This window comes from Coturnix japonica, unplaced genomic scaffold (assembly GCF_054131305.1).
Source record: "Coturnix japonica strain WE unplaced genomic scaffold, WE-NBRP24 Scf047, whole genome shotgun sequence".
Taxonomy (NCBI): Eukaryota; Metazoa; Chordata; class Aves; order Galliformes; family Phasianidae; genus Coturnix; species Coturnix japonica.
This window is the reverse complement of record NW_028188950.1, coordinates 917,066-929,778: the sequence shown is the minus strand read 5'-3', so window position 1 is coordinate 929,778 and position 12,713 is coordinate 917,066.

Here is a 12,713-nt window from a genome sequence, read left to right as displayed (position 1 = left end):
ACATTTGCTTGGTAGTCAGATTTTGGTGTGTGGATATTTTAAAACAATCTAACTGACATTAGCAAAAAATTAAAAATAAAATTAAAAAAAATGCACAACAGCATCGTATCAATTTTTATAGATAAGATAAAGAAGAGCAGTTTCCCTTAGTTTTCTGTGCCTCTTTACTTTCTTACCCTCTCCCCTTGTGTGAGAAACTCTCAAAGTCAAAGATTTCTAGTTAGGCAAAGATGGCAGCGATAGCAGCAGTGCTTATTCATTATTGCAATACTGCGCGCACATCCCCTATTGGCAAGGGAGAAACTGCACACCAGTCAGTGAAATCAATTCTGTTCTGTGCCCTAAACCCACTGCAGGTGATGCTCTCATGGCTCTCATTGGTTGAGCATCTCAGGCTCACAGACTCCTCGAGACTGTGGCTAGGATTCATTTCCATAGAAGGTCAATTACCAACCTCTTGTTTTTAGGTCTGCCTTGTACTTTTCTGCGGACAGAGAAGGGCAATGTTTCCAACAGTCAGTACCTTCATTCTGTCCTGTGCTGGGCTCTACCCACCCTGTATTTATCTTGTGCTTGTCTCAATTCTCCCCATGTCAGAATGCCCCCAGTCTGAACTTAATTCTGTTCAGCAACTTTCTTGGTGGAAAAACTACTTATACAGCTGTTTTACAAGAGGGTTATACATTCAGTTAGGGCCGACACTATGTACTGAAAATACTGGAAACTTCCACTGCAAAAACACAATCTACCTCTCCCATCTGTGCAGCCTTGCAGACCCAGAGCATGCCAGGTTATTTCTGCTTTCATAGCATTTGCATGCTGTAGGGTGAGCACAAGGTTCTGCTGCTTGATTCTTCTGCAAGAGCTGCCTACCGGCAAATGGTTGCAGGGATGGAGGATGTGACAGAAAGCATTTGTCTCCACAAGAGCAGAGTTACATTCAGTGCAGAGTGTGAGAGTCAGGTTGGTGTGGAAAAGCACTGACACGCTGGGGATGATGCAGTGCTCACATGTCTAACACTCACAGACATTACTGTCAGAAGGATGGTGCTGTGTTGTGCTTCTACCTTTGGCAGCCCCTGGAGAAATGCTATGGCACACAGAACACCTTTGTATTGCACTGACTGCTGCCATGCAGCATGGATTTAACACACCAAATCCAGAGGAGCATGACTGCACCTAACTGCCCTGAGAAAAACTACTGTAGCTGAAGAGATGAGGAGGCAGCTGCTCATCTGCAGAACAAGCAGCACTGCCAGACATTGGGCCAGGTGAGCACCTCCTGCTGCAGCGTGATGATGACAGGGCTGGAGATGATCTGCAAAGCCAGCTTAAAAGTGGGAGACGTGAGTCAACATGGCAGGAGGACAGAGGTGTTAGGGAGCAGCCAAGGCATCAAAGAGTATCAAAAGGCTTTGAAAAGTATCACAAAGTGACAGCCAGGAAGACTGGGATATATCATGAGCAGCAACCTGGATGCTAGAGATTATTTGCTCCCATACAAAATGGTAGAGATCTTGCTGCAGACATCCCAAAGCCAGGCAAAATGGGAACCCAGAGCTCTGCCTGCACGAACCCCACAGCCATAGCATTGCAAGCTGAGCTGCCTTGCTGTTTGTTGCTTTCATCCCAATCCCTGTGATTGAAGACTCAGAATGCAGTCGAGGCGATGACTGAGCATGAGAGTGACTTTATTCAATAAAAGACAGGAGGGCTTGAGAGGTCAAGGGTGAAGATGGGACTCCTCTTGTCAAGATGAGAGTGGCTCAGAGCTGGTGCTGCTGCCTGGTGCCTGGGACTGGCAGCCTGACTCTAAGTCCCCATCTAAGATGCTCAGCTTCACCTCACTGATGCTGCCCTGCTCCTGCATGGTGGTGCTGCTGCTGGGACACTCGGGCTGTGCTTGGGATGGGCAGCACTGCAAAGGGGCTGGGTCACAATCCAGGCAGGTGACTGCTGTGTCTGGCAGGCTCAGGTCAGGAGCTTCAGCAGAGCCAGGAGATATGAGAGCATGAACGTGGATGAGCCCCTTGTGTCCATCACTGTTACCATGTGGAAGGCTGTCATCCGAATTGCAGCGATTCATGCTTAATAAGAACTCTCCATTGATGGAAAGACACTGCTTGGTTTGGATCTTTGGGGTTGACAAGGGCTCGAATCACCTAGGAAGGCATAGAAACACAAGGGTTAGTTTCAAACATTTGCAAGTTGAATCATGAAAGGTTGTTGATACTTGGTAATAGAGTGGCGGCAGGAAGAAGCAAGTAGGCTTGAAGCAGCATAGCCACTGTCTTGAAAGTGATCCTCATTCAGGTCCAGCTCGTGTGTTGTTTCACTGTAATCTGCTTCTTTGGGTCTACCTAGTGGGCAGCAACACTCGAGCTGTTACTGATATCATTGAAAAGAACTGGAGACAATTGTTCTATTCCTAAGAGCTTCAAGGTGCCTAGAAGCACAAATAGAAACCAGCAGTATTTCATCACTTCACCAAAAGGAAGGTCAAACACCTGAGCTGTGAAGAGCAGTTACAGAACCTATGCATAAGATCACACCAGACATACTTTGTTCTAACAACAGTTATGGCACATAGTCCATTTCCTTCAATATTCCCAAAATGAAATGATGTGGAGCATTACAGGGAAAGAAACACTGCACACAGACACTATGACCCTGATTAGACTCAAGCAGCAGACTTAAAACAAGTCAGAGTTTTTGATTCCAGGATATTTCAGGACCTATCGTGTGAAATTCAGTTACACAACAGTGCCTAGGTGCCTGCGTTTCAAGCAACTTTCAGATCACAGCCATGTAAAATAAAAACAAATTCAGTGCAGAAATAGCAAGCCTGTACCTTAATACTCATGAGATTATCCATTTTTTACTGCATTCTGACTAAGTTCTAAAACTTGCTCATCCCAGTTCACTTCAACAAGTTCCACCAATTCAAGCAACGCAGTTCTGAGATCCTGTGTATGTTGTGCAGATAGAATTGAACAGTGCAGAAATAGTCTCTGACAGCTTTAAGAGCTCCGTTCAGCTTACAAACTCTCAGTCCAAAACTATTCAGTTTTAAGGAAATGAACACCTGAAGCAGTTGGATCATCTGCCATTTGCCGCATTCTGCTTCTTGGCATCATGATTAGCACAAAGGGTTTTCTGCTGTCCTGCAGAGATGGAAAAAGTCCTGCTTACAAATGGACCAAGTTTCAGTGTACAGCAGAGTTTGTACCAGACTAATAAGCCACACCATTCAATTCATGTGCTCAGGATGCTATGCACTCCGAAAGGAAACAGAACTAACTGCTGGATTCTGAAGGCAATCTGTGGGGTCCTACATTACCTCCTGATTCTGGAAGAGGAAATTCTAATAGCAAATGCAGAACTTTGATCTTTGTAGACATGAGAAGAGCTGGCATTTAGGAACATTCATTTCAGGGAAATCAAATGATGTGTCTGTATTTTTACTACAGATAGTATAGGGAGCAGCCAGTTGAAGAACCAGATACAAAAAATCCAGACCATTGGCAAGAAAATACTTCTCCTTAAATTCTGTATGCTATCATGGTACAGAATTAGGCTACAGTGCCACATAGGCCAACCAAGCGTAGAACCAATTCCACTAAATACTGGTAGACAAAGCAGCAAAAACAGGGACAATATTCAGCAGACAGGCCTTTCTACTCACAGCTCAGCATGTTCTGCCATCCGAAAAGCAAGGCCTCTTGTCAAGCTCAGCTATTTCCCTTCTCAGTGTATTCTAGCACCACTGATACCCACTGGTATCCTCCTGTAGAGTGCCATCATATTGTCATCATCCAAAGGGAAAAGCCACACAGCAGAGCATACAGCACTACACCCATGCTCCAAATATCCGCCTGAAAAACAAAAAGACAAGCTTACAAACCTGAAGCACCTCAAATGGCTTCCTGACAGACTGGATTGTCTGCCCTTGCCAAAGCCCACATATAGCCCATGAAAAGCTGGCTCTTTCCCTCAGGAAAAAGAGCCTTATCGTCCCAGAGAAAGCATATAACCCTCATTCAATTGCCCTTTCACTCAGCTTAGAGCACTACTAAAACCAGCATCTTCACCTTAGCTCATCACACTGCTGCACTTCCTTTTACAAGGATTTCACTGGCAAAAATGAAATCAAAGCCGTCACAAGGGATTTAGCACAGTTACGTGTTACTGGCTACGAGAGCTGTCAGCACAGTCACCTGTCTGGCTTTGCTGCTGTTCTATTTATGTACAGGCACAACAAGGTTCAGACACCTCACAGTGCAGTTCTCACTTTGACTGTAAAGAAAAAGGAGGCTTGAAAAGCAGCGTGTGGAAAACAAAGAAACAAGAATTAGAACAACAGTGGGGCCATGGCACTTGTAGGAATTGCTCCGCCTTTAACAGCGATTCAAGAAGGATGAGGGCATTCCAAACCAGACCAGTTTGGACAGATTAACAACTGCAAGTAGTGGGTTCCAAAATTCCAGACATGAAATCAAAGCTGGAAAAACTCTTCACATTTTCATCTCTCAATTTTTAGTACATTGTGCATTACAACGGAAACAATTCTTCACATACAACTTGGAAGCTAAAGACAAGTCTGACAAAACAGACTGCACAGAAATGATGGATAATTAACAGAGCAAATTGCTCTTTCAAAAACTTAGTAATAGAAAGAGATCTCTGAAGTTGCTGTTCTGTAGAGCACCAAAGCAGTCGCTTGAGGCAGTTCAGGATTAGCCTGAGACAAACCAGCCAGCTGTGTGAGCTGAGACCAATTGCACTTCTTCTATTTTACTTTCATTCTATGTGACCTCACTAAGCAAATATTGTCTAAGACCATGAGTATCACATAAATGTGCAGATCTCAAGCTGCTCACTTATCTAGTACCCTTGGCATGATGCTTTATTTTCCTCAGCTATTCATCTAGTTTGTGCCTGTTGATTGTGCAACAACAGCCTGTTGGTCTTGATTACCTGTAAGAGGCTTTAAATTTGGCCAGGAAAAATCATTTGAGGATAAGTAATTATCTGGGACTCAGTAAGGCAGTCTTCCCATGCTTTCATAACAGCCGAGATACACACACACACAAACTCATGGAACCCCACTGCTTTGCACAATCCTGTGCACACTCACATGTGTCATGCACTGATTTCCCAGCCAGTCCTCATGGGGTCTATTACTTAGGACAGGAGTGCAGGGGAGCAGCCAGAAGCTGTTTGCATTCCCTGCTGTCTTCTGGGCAGCTTTGCTGGAGATGCTTGGGTTGCTTTGCTTTTCCTTGGGAGGTGGGAAGGAGCTTTGGGTTGGAGGCACATCCCGTGCCAGAGCATCTCGATGGCACTTGTGTGGCACTTATCTGCAGCAGATGAAGGGGAGGAGGTCCCAGCACAGCCCTGCACCATGCTCTGCCACACTGGGCAGCTTGTTCCTGGCTCAGCAGCGTCATCAGACAAGAAGCAGGGAAGGAAATCAAGGATGGGGGGTACCATCAAACGCAGTTAGTGCATGCCTGTGCAAGACAAACAGACCCAGAGCTTGCGGGTTATTCCTGCTTTTGTAGCATTTGTGTGCTGTAGCTGAGCAAAAGGTTCTGCTGCTTGAATCTTCTTCTGCAAGAGCCACCTACCGGTAAATGTCTGCAGGGATGGAGGATGTGACAGAAGCATTTGTCTCCATGACAGCGTAGTTACACTTGGTCTAGAGAGTGAGAGAGGCAGGCAGCACTGCCTGATGTTGGTCAGGGCGAGCTCCTCCTGCTGCAGCGCGATGATGGCAGGGCTAGAGATGATCTGCAGGGACAGCTCACAGGTGGGAGCCAGGAATGGACACGGCGGGAGGACAGAGGTGTTAGGGAGCAGCCACGGCATCAAAGAGCATCAAAAGGCCCTGAAAAGCATCACAGCCACAGCCAGGAAGCTTGGGGTTTTCATGAGCAGCATCCAGGATGCTAGAGACTATTTGCTGCCATACACAACGGCAGCAGAGCTCTCGCTGCAGGCATCCCAAAGTCAGGCAAAATGGGAACACACCCAGAGCTCGGCCGCACAAACCCCACAGCCAGAGTGTTGTAAGCTGAGCTGCCTTGCAGTTTCTTGCACTCATCCCAATCTCTGCGAATGAAAACTCGGAATTCAGTCAAGGCATTGATTGAGCACGAGCGTGCCTTTATTCAATAGGAGAAAGGAGGGGGTGTGAGGTCTGGAGGAAAGATGGGACTCATCCTCTCTTGTAATCATGAGAGCTGCTCAGAGACCGTGCTGTTGCCCGGAGCCTGGGACTCGTGTCCTGATTCTGTGCCCCCCTGCGAGATGCTCAGCTTCTCCTCGGTGATGCTGACCTGAGCCTGCATGGTGGTGCTGCTGTCGGGGCACTCAGGCTGTGCTTGGGCTGGGCTGCACTGCAGAGACATTGAGTCCAGGCTGGTGCCTGAGGTGTCTGGTGGGCTCAGGTCAGCAGCTTCAGTAGGGATGGGATGAATGAAGGCTTCAACGATGATGACCTTCTTCTCTTGATAGCTGATGTTATACGGAAGGCTTTCATCTGAACTGCAGCATTCTGTGCTTAGTAACAACTCTTCATTGATGGAAGATGCGTCATCGTAACATGCCCTGCGTCTTGGGGATATACAAGGGCTCGGGTCACCTAGGAAGGAGCAGATGTACAGCAGTTAGTGTCGAACGTTCGCAAGATGAACCATGGAGATTCTTGACATTTGGCTATGTAGTGGTGGTGGGCAGAAGCAAATAGGCTTCTAGCAACAGTGTCACTGTCTTGAAAGTGATCCACGTGCAGGTCCAGCTCTTGTGTTGACAAGAGACTCATTTGGGAAAGACAGGGATCAACTGAAGATGTCAGGCACGGGCTTGAACGCCAGAAGGAGGTACAAGCCCACTGAAAGCATGAATTCTACCTGTGTTGCTGACAAGCAGTGTTTTGTAAGCTGGACTTGCACCCTTACCTGCCAGGACCAAGACTTCTGCTTCAGAGGGCTCCCTGGCACTGCTCTGCAGTTGGTGTTTGGCCACAGGGGATGGTTTGCCCAGGCAGAAGCAGGAACACCAACTGCCAGCTGCTGACTCTGCCCTCTTCCTGGGAGAACTCATTCTGCAGAGAAAACAGAGCATGCTGTCAGACGTGGTGCAGGGTGATGGAAGAGCTGCACCGAGCCCTGGCCAAAAGTTGCCTGTTCTGGGCACTGCCTGCTTTCTGCTGAAACACAGCTTAGAAACGCCCTCTGTTTCAAACAGCAGAGGATGCTTCCATTCCTACAGCTCAGCCCTCAAGTCCTGAAGGCTAAATACCTCTCAACGATGTCAAGCAAGGACATGGATCCGGAGAATGTCGGAGGCTCAGGCTGCTTTGCTCTCCCGGGGCTGACCTTCACCAGGGAACAAAGGCCGTTGATGAGCTTGCCCCATTTCTTTGGCTCTGCGCAACAAAACAAAGAAACCAGTTCATTTCAGGCCTGGCTCGGTTGGACGAAGCTGAGCGCAATGCATTCGACAGAGCATGTAACAACGGGAAGAACATTCCCAACAAGGACACGCAAGAATGGATTTTCCCCATCCCTGGAGGTGCCCAAGGAGATTACTGTAGTTCTCTTTCTAAGCTTGCTGAACTTGGGCATAAACAAACCCCCTGAAAGTAACGTTCTGACCCTATTTGACTAACTCGCATTGTCAAATGTAATTTGACAAATTTTTGACAAAATTACGCACCTGGCTTTGGCAATGAATTGAGGAGGGAATCGGGAACTTTTCCGCTGATGAGTTCCATGCACTCACCAGGGAAAAGCCCAACCTGTAATTAGAACAAAAAGACAGGTGAGCATTAGCCCGAGCCCAGAGCCAAAGGGAAGGTCCACTGACAGTGACACAGGGCAACTGTTTGCATCCAGCAGCCATCCTGTGCAGGCAGAGCAGCTCCAAGCTGAGATTCCCAACTCTACTGAAGTTGTGCTCTCTAGTCAAAAACGTGTGCCTACCTCAAAGACACGCTTGCCTCTCCACCAGGGGCTCAGCCTGTTGATATGTCCTCATATCAACAATGCTCACCAGATCTCCGACCTGAAAGAGATTGAAACATCAATCCCAGATTCAGCAAATCTGGTAGGAAAACAAAGCAGAAAGGACTGCCCTCTTCTATGCACGACAACACGGAACGCCTGGAACTGCTTACCTCCAGAGAGAGCTCATCTGGCCCCTGGGCGACGTGGCTCTTAATAACATGGGCTGCCGCAAATGCTGGTACGTTTAAAGATGACATAGCACGCACCAGCTGCAGCTTCTGCATGTTATCAGCCTGCAAAACAGAGAACAGGCCGTGGTCAGGAGCTGAGGACAAACCAGGAGGATTTCAAGGTGAGGAGCACATCTGCAGAGAAAGCTGCAGCAAATGCGCTCCGTCCTTCTCAGGAGCACTTCAGAAGGAGCTGCACGTCTCATAGCTCTGGAGCAGCACTTCTTCCCCACCCTTCACTACTCCAAGCAGCTCCAACAAACTTCTCAGAAGAAATCCAGGCCAGCACAGACCTGGCAGACCAGAACCAAGTGCAGCTTGTGTGACGGCAGTGCCCACTCCTTGCTTCCACCCTGCTCCAGCAGGTTAAGGAGTCTGAGCCTCACTGGCCTTTGACAACTCAAGACTTTCAGCACCTCATGCCAACATTTCTCACTAAGATACACCTAAGGCATTGAATTCTCTTCTCACTACCTCCTCCCAGTCCTCCCCTAGGAACAGAAACCATTCAGATTCTACAGCAAACACATCTACCCTGCAAGAGCACACTGAACCACCTGCAACAATGAAACATGGTTTTGGAGAGTGGGTTTGAAAACACACCTTTAGACAGCTGTCTCCCTGTAGCCAAAAGGAAACCAAGCAGCAAAAGAAGAGTCCAGCCTGAAATATGCCCATGCTACTAGCCCAGGTTTTTCACAGTCAATGCAGAATCCATCCTGCTCTTGAGTTAACAAATGACCAGTGGGTCTCCCCTTGCTCCACCCCTTCTCCTTCAAAGCCAGAAAAAGAAAGAAAAACAAGTAGAAGAAAACCCAGACGTACCTTTCCACACACAAAGCAGAAAGTGGAACAGCAGTTGTCTCCTTCCTGAGACATGGTGGGGCGCATCCCAGAGGAAGCCCAAGTTCTTTGCTTCTCTCCACAGGGACTTCAAGCACTCTTGGCAAGAGCTGCTTTGGTTCTTTCTTCAATTGCTTCCATCACCAGAATCTCCTTTGGAAAAGGAACCCGAATGAAAGAATCAGCAAATGAAAAAGAATGAGCAATAGCCACTTTACCAGCTTTCTTCTGACACTCAATTTAGACTCTTGACTCGGGCAAGGTCTTAAAATCAGCTGGTTACAAGAACTGTCCCAAAATATATCCAACATCTGTACAGCTGCCGTTATTTCTGACAGCGAGTGTAATCACAGAATCATAGAATGGCCCGGGTTGGAAGGGACCTCAAGGATCATGAAGATCAATCACCTCCCTGTCCCTGCTGGCCATCCCCTCTTCTGATGGAGCCCAGGGGACCATTTGCTCTCTGAGCTGCAAGAGCACGCTGATGGCTCACGTTCTGTTTTTCATCCACCAGGACCCCCAGGTCCTTCTCTGCGGGGCTTCTCTTAAGGACTGCTCCTCCCAGTCTGTAGAAATGCCTGGGATTCCTCCAGCCCAAGTGCAAAACCTTGCACTTTGCTGTGTTCAACCTCATTAGATTCACGTAGGCCAACCTCTCGGTTGAGCTCCCTCTGAATGGCATCCCTTCCTTCCACTGCGTCAGCCGCACCACTCAGCAAACAGCAGAGGGTGCACTCCATTGCATCATTGGTGTCTCTGATAACCATGTAAAAAAGCACTGGTCCCAAGACAGACTCCTGGATGACACCACTTGTTATCGGCCTCCACCTGGACATCAAACCATGAGTCACCACCCTCTGTCCTCTACAAAACCTCTTTGTCTTCTACTCCTGCTGCAGCTGCAATGGCTGCACCAGCATGACTCACGTGTTTGACAATCCTCCAGCTCTGGCCTAGCCATGCACAGCAGCACTCCGTCTCCCTCCCAGCTCACTCACCAGTGTGCTGCTGTGCCCCAAATTCAGTGCAGCAGCATTGAGAGCAGGCAGCACCCATCACCCTCCTCTAACTCTCTCTGCCAGCTGCGATGAGGACTGACACAGCACGCCCACCCCAGCCCAGCTTTTCTGCTGAGACACCTCCCAGCAACCACCCAGCACCAATCCCAGTTGCTGCAAACTGTCTGAGAGCCTGCTGGAGTGCACTGACAATAACTTTGTGGGCCAAGCATTAAGCACACCAAGCAGAAGGGAAGCATTACTGGACATGCTGAAAAGCAGGGGTTAACACTGGAGGTGGTCAGGGCTGTAGTGACCATGCCCTCCTAGAGTTCCTCATCTCAAGGAATGTGTGCCTGGCAAAAAGCAAAGTCAGGACCCTGAGCTTCAGGAGAGTCAGCTGCAGGCTGTTCAAAGAATTCTTGCATGAGAGACACTGGAAAACTGTTTTTAGGGGTAAAGGAATGGAAAAGAGATGGTAACTTTCTCAGAAAACCTTTCTCAGAGCTGGAGCTCTGAGCTCCATCCCGACCACACGAAACACAGCAGAGGAGGCAGGAAAGCAGCATGGCTGAACCTGCTGGTTACAGGGAGCAACAAGAAGGAAATGGAGAAACAGCGGAAACGGAGACATGCAGCCTGGTCGCTTTGGTGGCCTTCTACAGTGGAGTGACAGCATCAGTAGGGAAAGGAAAAGCAACTGACATCACTCAGCCAGACTTTTGCAAGGCCTTCGATGTTGAGCAAGTTTCCTGTTAGAACTCAGTGTGAACAAATCTACCACTGAGCAACACCCTGAGCCCCCACTCACCTCAGCAGAGGAAAGCCTGCACCCCAGCCTTCCGCCTATTCTGCTCCATTGATGGAAGCACACCGGGCATCATTGCTACTCACCCGACCAATGATGATAGGGGCAGAAAAGGGAATTCCTCTTTACCTTTCAGATGAAAAATTGATGACTGTGTGGAACCTTCCCAGTACCGCTGCGGGGCCTTCCTTTACTTGTATCCTGCTGCTCTGTGTCACAGTGGGAGAGCTGCTCTGGCCTCTCCTCTCAGCCTGTGCCTCCTGCAGTGTGAGCAGCTTTGTGGATAGAGGAGACACCCACACAGACTTGGGCCTGGATAGAGAACTGTGCCCTACAACATAGGTACATTTACATCATGCTCTTTTCCTTGTGTGTGAGCAATCCTTGCTCTTTTCAGATGGTACTATGAGCGTGTGACACCCCAAACACATAGTTAGCATCTGTCCATATCATTAAGGCTCTCGTCAAGGCAGTTATTTCAGCCTTCTGAGGGGTAGTCCCCACGGCTGATGGTTGTGCTTCCATTCCCTGCTCAGTAGCAGTTACTGCATGTCCTGCCTTACAGCCTCCTTGTCTCACAAAACTGCAGCTGCTGGTAAACCAGGCGTCTTCTGCATCTTCTAAGGGTTCGTCCTTCAGCTCCGACCGACTGGATGTAATGTGCAGCATCAGTTGTTTCAAAGCAGTGATGTCATCCTGGTTCTCCACCAGGGGAGTTCCGCTAAGGAAAGATACTGGGTTGGCAATAGTAGTTACAATTATTTCTATATCACCCTGCTCTACCAGGATGGCCTGGTATTTCGGGAATCTTTGGGGTGAACAGATGCCATTCAGAGGGACCTTGACAGGCTGGAAAGCTGGGCTCGGGTGAACCTAATGAGGTTCAACACAGCAAAGTGCAAGGTTTTGCACTTGGGCCGGAAGAACCCCAGGCACCTGTACAGGCTGGGAGGAGTTGTCCTTGAGAGCAGCTCGGCTGAAAAAGACCTAGGGGTCCTAATAGATGAGAAACTTAACATGAGCCAGCAGTGCGCTCTGGCAGCCCGGAAAGCAAATGGGATCCTGGGCTCCATCAGGAGAGGGGTGGTCAGCAGGGATAGGGAGGTGATCGTCCCTCTCTACTCTGCTCTTGTGAGGCCCCATCTGGAGTACTGTGTCCAGGTGCGGAGCCCTCAGTACAAAAAAGATATGGAGATTTTGGAAAGGGTCCAGAGGAGGGACAGGAAGATGATCAGGGGGCTGGAGCACCTCCCCTATGAGGACAGGCTGAGGGAGTTGGGTTTGTTCAGCCTGGAGAAGAGAAGGTTGCGGGGTGACCTCATTGCAGCCTTTCAGTACCTGAAGGGAACTTACTCCCAGGAGGGGAGTAAACTCTTCGAAAGGGCTGATAATAGCAGGACTAGGGGAAATGGTTTTAAGTTGAAGGAGGGAAGATTTAGGTTGGATGTTAGGGGAAAGTTCTTTACTAGAAGGGTGGTTAGGTCCTGGAACAGGCTGCCCAGTGAGGTTGTGGATGCCCCGTCCTTGGAGGTGTTCAAGACCAGGTTGGATGGGGCCCTGGGCAACCTGATCTAGTAAAGGCGTATGTTTGGTGGCCCTGCTAGGCAGGGGGGTTGGAACTACATGATCCTTGAGGTCCCTTCCAACCCGGGTAATTCTGTGATTCTGTGATTCTGTGGGGTGAAAGCCAATGTCCCCCTTTTGCCTCCAATACAGTAAACACTGCATGAGATATTAAAACTGGTATCCTTTGGCCCAGTGTAGATTGATGGGCTTCTTGAATATTGAGCACCAGTGCACCCTGGATATCCCTTACTCA